The sequence below is a fragment of the Nerophis lumbriciformis genome, linkage group LG25 (genome assembly GCF_033978685.3).
Source record: "Nerophis lumbriciformis linkage group LG25, RoL_Nlum_v2.1, whole genome shotgun sequence".
Taxonomy (NCBI): domain Eukaryota; kingdom Metazoa; phylum Chordata; class Actinopteri; order Syngnathiformes; family Syngnathidae; genus Nerophis; species Nerophis lumbriciformis.
The window spans coordinates 35,679,303-35,689,302 of NC_084572.2; the positions used below are offsets into that span (position 1 = coordinate 35,679,303).

At 41.2% G+C, this 10,000-nt stretch overlaps 1 protein-coding gene across 1 annotated transcript in view; it reads right to left on the reverse strand.

Moving 5' to 3' along the window:
* The window catches only part of LOC133621877 (slit homolog 1 protein-like), a 134,299-nt gene that overhangs the window by 86,936 nt on the left and 37,363 nt on the right, over nt 1–10,000 (reverse strand). The window lies entirely within an intron of this gene.

Consider the following 10,000-nt stretch of genomic DNA (forward strand, 5'->3'; position numbering starts at 1 on the left):
GAAAATGAGGTCGATGAGAAAGAAGATGATGTAGAAGATGAAGAAAATGAGGTAAATGAGAAAGAAGACGAAGAATATGAGATAGATGGGAAAGAAGATGAGGATGAAGAAAATGAGGTCGATGAGAAAGAAGATGATGTAGAAGATGAAGAAAATGAGGTAAATGAGAAAGAAGATGATGTAGAAGATGAAGAAAATGAGGTAGATGAGAAAGAAGACGAAGAATATGTGATAGATGGGAAAGAAGATGAGGATGAAGAAAATGAGGTCGATGAGAAAGAAGATGATGTAGAAGATGAAGAAAATGAGGTAAATGAGAAAGAAGATGATGTAGAAGATGAAGAAAATGAGGTAGATGAGAAAGAAGACCAAGAATATGAGATAAATGGGAAAGAAGATGAGGATGAAGAAAATGAGGTCGATGAGAAAGAAGATGATGTAGAAGATGAAGAAAATGAGGTAGATGAGAAAGAAGACGAAGAATATGAGATAGATGGGAAAGAAGATGAGGATGAAGAAAATGAGGTCGATGAGAAAGAAGATGATGTAGAAGATGAAGAAAATGAGGTAAATGAGAAAGAAGATGATGTAGAAGATGAAGAAAATGAGGTAGATGAGAAAGAAGACGAAGAATATGTGATAGATGGGAAAGAAGATGAGGATGAAGAAAATGAGGTCGATGAGAAAGAAGATGATGTAGAAGATGAAGAAAATGAGGTAAATGAGAAAGAAGATGATGTAGAAGATGAAGAAAATGAGGTAGATGAGAAAGAAGACGAAGAATATGAGATAGACGGGAGAGAAGATGAGGATGAAGAAAATGAGGTCGATGAGAAAGAAGATGATGTAGAAGACGAAGAAAATGAGGTAAATGAGAAAGAAGATGATGTAGAAGATGAAGAAAATGAGGTAGATGAGAAAGAAGACGAAGAATATGAGATAGATGGGAAAGAAGATGAGGATGAAGAAAATGAGGTCGATGAGAAAGAAGATGATGTAGAAGATGAAGAAAATGAGGTAAATGAGAAAGAAGATGATGTAGAAGATGAAGAAAATGAGGTAGATGAGAAAGAAGACGAAGAATATGAGATAGATGGGAAAGAAGATGAGGATGAAGAAAATGAGGTCGATGAGAAAAAAGATGATGTAGAAGATGAAGAAAATGAAGTAGGTGAGAAAGAAGATGAGGATGAAGAAAATGAGGTAGGTGAGAAAGAAGATGAGGATGAAGAAAATGAGACAAGTGAGAAAGAAGATGAGGATGAACAAAACGAGGTGGATGAGAAAAAGGTTTGAGGGTGAGGAAAACGAGGTCAATGAGAAAGAAGTTGAAGAAAATGAGTTGGATGAGAAAGAAGACGAAGAATATGAGATAGACGGGAAAGAAGATGAGGATGAAGAAAATGAGGTCGATGAGAAAGAAGATGTAGAAGATGAAGAAAATGAGGTAGATGAGAAAGAAGACGAAGAATATGAGATAGATGGGAAAGAAGATGAGGATGAAGAAAATGAGGTCGATGAGAAAGAAGACAAAGAATATGAGATAGATGGGAAAGAAGATGAGGATGAAGAAAATGAGGTCGATGAGAAAGAAGATGATGTAGAAGATGAAGAAAATGAGGTAAATGAGAAAGAAGATGATGTAGAAGATGAAGAAAATGAGGTAGATGAGAAAGAAGACGAAGAATATGTGATAGATGGGAAAGAAGATGAGGATGAAGAAAATGAGGTCGATGAGAAAGAAGACGAAGAATATGAGATAGATGGGAAAGAAGATGAGGATGAAGAAAATGAGGTCGATGAGAAAGAAGATGATGTAGAAGATGAAGAAAATGAGGTAAATGAGAAAGAAGATGATGTAGAAGATGAAGAAAATGAGGTAGATGAGAAAGAAGACGAAGAATATGAGATAGATGGGAAAGAAGATGAGGATGAAGAAAATGAGGTCAATGAGAAAGAAGATGATGTAGAAGATGAAGAAAATGAGGTAAATGAGAAAGAAGATGATGTAGAAGATGAAGAAAATGAGGTAGATGAGAAAGAAGACGAAGAATATGAGATAGATGGGAAAGAAGATGAGGATGAAGAAAATGAGGTCGATGAGAAAGAAGATGATGTAGAAGATGAAGAAAATGAGGTAAATGAGAAAGAAGATGATGTAGAAGATGAAGAAAATGAGGTAGATGAGAAAGAAGACGAAGAATATGAGATAGATGGGAAAGAAGATGAGGATGAAGAAAATGAGGTCGATGAGAAAAAAGATGATGTAGAAGATGAAGAAAATGAAGTAGGTGAGAAAGAAGATGAGGATGAAGAAAATGAGGTAGGTGAGAAAGAAGATGAGGATGAAGAAAATGAGACAAGTGAGAAAGAAGATGAGGATGAACAAAACGAGGTGGATGAGAAAAAGGTTTGAGGGTGAGGAAAACGAGGTCAATGAGAAAGAAGTTGAAGAAAATGAGTTGGATGAGAAAGAAGACGAAGAATATGAGATGGACGGGAAAGAAGATGAGGATGAGGAAAATTAGGTCGATGAGAAAGAAGATGATGTAGAAGATGAAGAAAATGAGGTAGATGAGAAAGAAGACGAAGAATATGAGATAGATGGGAAAGAAGATGAGGATGAAGAAAATGAGGTCAATGAGAAAGAAGATGATGTAGAAGATGAAGAAAATGAGGTAAATGAGAAAGAAGATGATGTAGAAGATGAAGAAAATGAGGTAGATGAAAAAGAAGACGAAGAATATGAGATAGATGGGAAAGAAGATGAGGATGAAGAAAATGAGGTCGATGAGAAAGAAGATGATGTAGAAGATGAAGAAAATGAGGTAAATGAGAAAGAAGATGATGTAGAAGATGAAGAAAATGAGGTAGATGAGAAAGAAGACGAAGAATATGAGATAGATGGGAAAGAAGATGAGGATGAAGAAAATGAGGTCGATGAGAAAAAAGATGATGTAGAAGATGAAGAAAATGAAGTAGGTGAGAAAGAAGATGAGGATGAAGAAAATGAGGTAGGTGAGAAAGAAGATGAGGATGAAGAAAATGAGACAAGTGAGAAAGAAGATGAGGATGAACAAAACGAGGTGGATGAGAAAAAGGTTTGAGGGTGAGGAAAACGAGGTCAATGAGAAAGAAGTTGAAGAAAATGAGTTGGATGAGAAAGAAGACGAAGAATATGAGATGGACGGGAAAGAAGATGAGGATGAGGAAAATGAGGTCGATGAGAAAGAAGATGTAGAAGATGAAGAAAATGAGGTAGATGAGAAAGAAGACGAAGAATATGAGATAGATGGGAAAGAAGATGAGGATGAAGAAAATGAGGTCGATGAGAAAGAAGACAAAGAATATGAGATAGATGGGAAAGAAGATGAGGATGAAGAAAATGAGGTCGATGAGAAAGAAGATGATGTAGAAGATGAAGAAAATGAGGTAAATGAGAAAGAAGATGATGTAGAAGATGAAGAAAATGAGGTAGATGAGAAAGAAGACAAAGAATATGAGATAGATGGGAAAGAAGATGAGGATGAAGAAAATGAGGTCGATGAGAAAGAAGATGATGTAGAAGATGAAGAAAATGAGGTAAATGAGAAAGAAGATGATGTAGAAGATGAAGAAAATGAGGTAGATGAGAAAGAAGACAAAGAATATGAGATAGATGGGAAAGAAGATGAGGATGAAGAAAATGAGGTCGATGAGAAAGAAGATGATGTAGAAGATGAAGAAAATGAGGTAAATGAGAAAGAAGATGATGTAGAAGATGAAGAAAATGAGGTAGATGAGAAAGAAGACGAAGAATATGTGATAGATGGGAAAGAAGATGAGGATGAAGAAAATGAGGTCGATGAGAAAGAAGATGATGTAGAAGATGAAGAAAATGAGATAGATGAGAAAGAAGACAAAGAATATGAGATTGATGGGAAAGAAGATGAGGATGAAGAAAATGAGGTCGATGAGAACATGAGGACATGAGAACATGAGAACATGAGGACATGCGAACATGAGGACATGAGAACATGAGGACATGAGAACAAGAGGACATGAAGACATGAGGACATGAGAACAAGAGGACATGAAGACATGAGAACAAGAGGACATGAAGACATGAGGACATGAGGATATGCGAACATGAGGACATGAGAACATGAGGACCTTCCTGCTAGGAGACAGACAGGAGTTGAAGACAAGAAGGTTCAATAACAGTCTGCTGGACCTCACCACTGACTCCGCCCCCTTTGTCATGACACACCTGTTCTCATCAACATCTGCACCACCTTCACCTGCTCAACATGGACATTTGGATAACTGCAGCCATGATTCCTGACACACACACACACACACACACACACACACACACACACACACACACACACACACACACACACACACACACACACACACACACACACACACACACACACACACACACACACACACACACACACACACACACACACACACACACACACACACACAGCAGCTTCTTCTCTGTCTCTGCGGTGCCAAGCTTTGTAGAAGACATCAATGCAGCATGAAGGTGCTAATAGCTCTGCAGTGTGTGTGTGTGTGTGTGTGTGTGTGTGTGTGTGTGTGTGTGTGTGTGTGTGTGTGTGTGTGTGTGTAGGAACTGATTGATCGAACACGCCAAGTCCATTCTGGCGTACGAGTGTGAAATTGCAACAACACACACACACACACACACACACACACACACACACACACACACACACACACACACACACACACACACACACACACACACACACACATCCATGTCCCTCCGTGCTTTAAGGCAATTTGCAGGTTATGAGAGCCGAGATGGTTTCTTGCGTGTGTCAAAAGTCCGAGTGCGGCTTGAAAGGTGTCACATGATCTGACAGGAAACATCAAACAGTTGTTTCCATGGCAACAAAATGAGCCCACAATGACGTAGTGACATTCCTACTGATGCTTTGTAGATCCACACCAGTAGTATCAACACTTTCTGCAGGGTGAGTTGCTGGCGTGCGAGCGCTGAGTGGAAGAATGGACGTGTGTGAGTGTGGGCGTGGCCTAACTCCGCCTCACACACAACACGCCACCATCCACTGTGGAGCATTATTTAGCGAGTAGAAGAAGTGAAAGAGAGGACTATCTTGCCTCACGCGTTTATTCCATCATCAAATACACAAAAGACTTCATAGAGCGGAGATCCGCCACCACAAGCCCAGGGAGCATGCAAGCCGACCTTTATCACTTCCATAAAACACTGGCTAGGAAGACTACTCTGTTGTCTGGCAAGACCACTGCTTGACCAGGAAGTAGGATGTACAGGAAGTAGTATGTACAGGAAGTAGGATGCACAGGAAGTAGGATATACAGGAAGTAAGATGTACAGGAAGTACGATATACAGGAAGTAAGATGTACAGGAAGTAGGATGAACAGGAAGTAGGATGTACAGGAAGTAAGATATACAGGAAGTAGGATGTACAGGAAGTAGGATGTACAGGAAGTAGGATGTCCAGGAAGTAAGATGTACAGAAAGTAGGATGTACAGGAAGTAGGATGCACAGGAAGTAGGATGCACAGGAAGTAGGATGGAAAAAGTGGGATTAAGGGGAGTATGATGCACAGGAAGCAGGATGTACAGGAAGTAGGATATACAGGAAGTAGGATATACAGGAAGTAAGATGTACAGGAAGTGAGATGTACAGCAAGTAGGATGTACAGGAAGTAGGATGTACAGAAAGTAGGATGTACAGGAAGTAGGATGCCCAGGAAGTAGGATGGAAAAAGTGGGATTAAGAGAAGTAGGATGTACAGGAAGTAGGATGCCCAGGAAGTAGGATGGAAAAAGTGGGATTAAGAGAAGTATGATGCACAGGAAGTAGGATGTAGGAAGTAGGATGCACAGGAAGTAGGATGGAAAAAGTGGGATTAAGGGAAGTAGGATGCACAGGAAGTAGGATGGAGGAAGAAGGATGCACGGGAAGTAGGATGGAGGAAGTAGGATGCATGTGAAGTAGGATGGAGAAAGTAGGATGGAGGAAGTAGGATGTACAGGAAGTAGGATGGAGGAAGTAGAGTTAAAGGAAGTAGGATGCACAGGAAGTAGGATGTTCAGGAAGTGGGATGTACAGGAAGTGGGATGCACAGGGAGTAGGATGCACAGGAAGTAGGATGGAAGGAGTAGGATGCACGTGAAGTAGGATGGAGGAAGTAGGATGTACATGAAGTAGGATGGAGGAAGTACGATTAAAGGAAGTAGGATGCACAGAAAGTAAGATGGAGGAAGTGGGATGCACAGGAAGTAGAATGGAGGAAGTAGGATGCACGTGAAGTAGGATGAGGAAATAGGACACACAGGAAGTAGGATGGAGGAAGTAGGATGGAGGAAGTAGGATTAAAGGAAGTAGGATGCACAGGAAATGGGATGCACAAGAAGTACGATGGAGGAAGTAGGATTAAAGTAAGTAGGATAGAGGAAGTAGGATGCAAAAGAAGTAGGATTAAAAAAAGTAGGATGGACAGGAAGTATGGTGGAGGAAGTAGGATGTGCAAGAAGTAGGATGTACAGGATGTAGGACGTACAGGAAGTAGGATGGAAGAAGTGGGATTACGGAAAGTAGGATGGAAGAAGTTGGATAGAAAAATTAGGATGTACAGGAAGTAGGATGCACAGGAAGTGGGATGGAAAAGTGGGATTAAGCGAAGTAGGATGGAGGAAGTAGGATGTACAGGAAGTAGGATGGAAGAAGTAGGATGTACAGGAAGTAGGATGGAAGAAGTAGGATGCACAGGAAGTAGGATGGAGGAAGTAGGATGCACAGGAAGTAGGATGGAAGAAGTAGGATGCACAGGAAGTAGGATGGAGGAAGTAGGATGCACAGGAAGTAGGATGTGCAAGAAGTAGAATGTACAGGAAGTAGGATGGAAGAAGTAGGATGTACAGGAAGTAGGATGGAAGAAGTAGGATGCACAGGAAGTAGGATGGAGGAAGTAGGATGCACAGGAAGTAGGATGGAAGAAGTAGGATGCACAGGAAGTAGGATGGAGGAAGTAGGATGCACAGGAAGTAGGATGTGCAAGAAGTAGAATGTACAGGAAGTAGGATGGAGGAAGTAGGATGTGCAAGAAGTAGTATGGAGGAAGTAGGATGGAACAAGTAGGATGTATGGGAAGTAGGATTACGGGAAGTAGGACGGAGGAAGTTGGATGGAAAAAGTAGGATGCACGGGAAGTAGGATTACGGGAAGTAGGAAGTAGGACGTACAGAAAGTAGACGAGAGGAAGTAGGATGTACAGGAAGTAGGATGCACAGGAAGTAGGATGCACAGGAAGTAAAAGGGAGGAAGTAGGATGCACAGGAAGTAGGATGCACAGGAAGTAGGATGGAGGAAGTAGGATGTACAGGAGGTAGACTAGAGGAAGTAGGATGTACAGGAAGTAGGATGCATAGGAAGTAGGACACACAGGAAGTAGAATGGAGGAAGTAGGAGGGAGAAATGATGTTGAGGATGCATGAGGAGGAGGTAGGAAGCAAGGATACAAGGTAGTGTACTTACAGTCGTGACAAGGATATAAGGTAGTGTACTTACAGTCGTGACAAGGATATAAGGTAGTGTACTTACAGTCGTGACAAGGATACAAGGTAGTGTACTTACAGTCGTGACAAGGACACAAGGTAGTGCACTTACAGTCGTGACAAGGACACAAGGTAGTGTACTTACAGTCGTGACAAGGACACAAGGTAGTGTACTTACAGTCGTGACAAGGACACAAGGTAGTGTACTTACAGTCGTGACAAGGACATAAGGTAGTGTACTTACAGTCGTGACAAGGACACAAGGTAGTGTACTTACAGTCGTGACAAGGACACAAGGTAGTGTACTTAGTCGTGACAAGGACATAAGGTAGTGTACTTACAGTCGTGACAAGGATATAAGGTAGTGTACTTACAGTCGTGACAGGGACACAAGGTAGTGTACTTACAGTCGTGACAAGGGCATAAGGTAGTGTACTTACAGTCGTGACAAGGATATAAGGTAGTGTACTTACAGTCGTGACAAGGACACAAGGTAGTGTACTTACAGTCATGACAAGGACACAAGGTAGTGTACTTACAGTCGTGACAAGGATATAAGGTAGTGTACTTACAGTCGTGACAAGGACACAAGGTAGTGTACTTACAGTCATGACAAGGACACAAGGTAGTGCACTTACAGTCGGGACAAGGACACAAGGTAGTGTACTTACAGTCGTGACAAGGATACAAGGTAGTGTACTTACAGTCGTGACAAGGACACAAGGTAGTGTACTTACAGTCGTGACAAGGACATAAGGTAGTGTACTTACAGTCGTGACAAGGATACAAGGTAGTGTACTTACAGTCGTGACAAGGACACAAGGTAGTGTACTTACAGTCGGGACAAGGACACAAGGTAGTGTACTTACAGTTGTGACAAGGATATAAAGTAGTGTACTTACAGTCGTGCAGTCGTGACAAGGACACAAGGTAGTGTACTTACAGTTGTGACAAGGATATAAAGTAGTGTACTTACAGTCGTGCAGTCGTGACAAGGACACAAGGTAGTGTACTTACAGTCGTGACAAGGATACAAGGTAGTGTACTTACAGTCGTGACAAGGATATAAGGTAGTGTACTTACAGTCGTGACAAGGATATAAAGTAGTGTACTTACAGTCGTGCAGTCATGACAAGGACACAAGGTAGTGTACTTACAGTCATGACAAGGACACAAGGTAGTGTACTTACAGTCGGGACAAGGACACAAGGTAGTGTACTTACAGTCGTGACAAGGATATAAGGTAGTGTACTTACAGTCGTGACAAGGATACAAGGTAGTGACTTACAGTTGTGACAAGGATATAAAGTAGTGTACTTACAGTTGTGACAAGGACACAAGGTAGTGTACTTACAGTCGTGACAAGGATACAAGGTAGTGTACTTACAGTCGTGACAAGGATATAAGGTAGTGTACTTACAGTCGTGACAAGGATATAAAGTAGTGTACTTACAGTCGTGCAGTCATGACAAGGACACAAGGTAGTGTACTTACAGTCGGGACAAGGACACAAGGTAGTGTACTTACAGTCGTGACAAGGATATAAGGTAGTGTACTTACAGTCGTGACAAGGATACAAGGTAGTGTACTTACAGTTGTGACAAGGATATAAAGTAGTGTACTTACAGTCGTGCAGTCGTGACAAGGACACAAGGTAGTGTACTTACAGTCGGGACAAGGACACAAGGTAGTGTACTTACAGTCGTGACAAGGATATAAGGTAGTGTACTTACAGTCGTGACAAGGATATAAAGTAGTGTACTTACAGTCGTGCAGTCATGACAAGGACACAAGGTAGTGTACTTACAGTCGTGACAAGGACACAAGGTAGTGTACTTACAGTTGTGACAAGGATATATGGTAGTGTACTTACAGTCGTGACAAGGACACAAGGTAGTGTACTTACAGTCCTGACAAGGACACAAGGTAGTGTACTTACAGTCGTGACAAGGATATAAGGTAGTGTACTTACAGTCGTGACAAGGATACAAGGTAGTGTACTTACAGTCGTGACAAGGATACAAGGTAGTGTACTTACAGTCGTGACAAGGATATAAGGTAGTGTACTTACAGTCGTGACAAGGATATAAAGTAGTGTACTTACAGTCGTGCAGTCATGACAAGGACACAAGGTAGTGTACTTACAGTCGGGACAAGGACACAAGGTAGTGTACTTACAGTCGTGACAAGGATATAAGGTAGTGTACTTACAGTCGTGACAAGGATACAAGGTAGTGTACTTACAGTTGTGACAAGGATATAAAGTAGTGTACTTACAGTCGTGCAGTCGTGACAAGGACACAAGGTAGTGTACTTACAGTCGGGACAAGGACACAAGGTAGTGTACTTACAGTCGTGACAAGGATATAAGGTAGTGTACTTACAGTCGTGACAAGGATATAAAGTAGTGTACTTACAGTCGTGCAGTCATGACA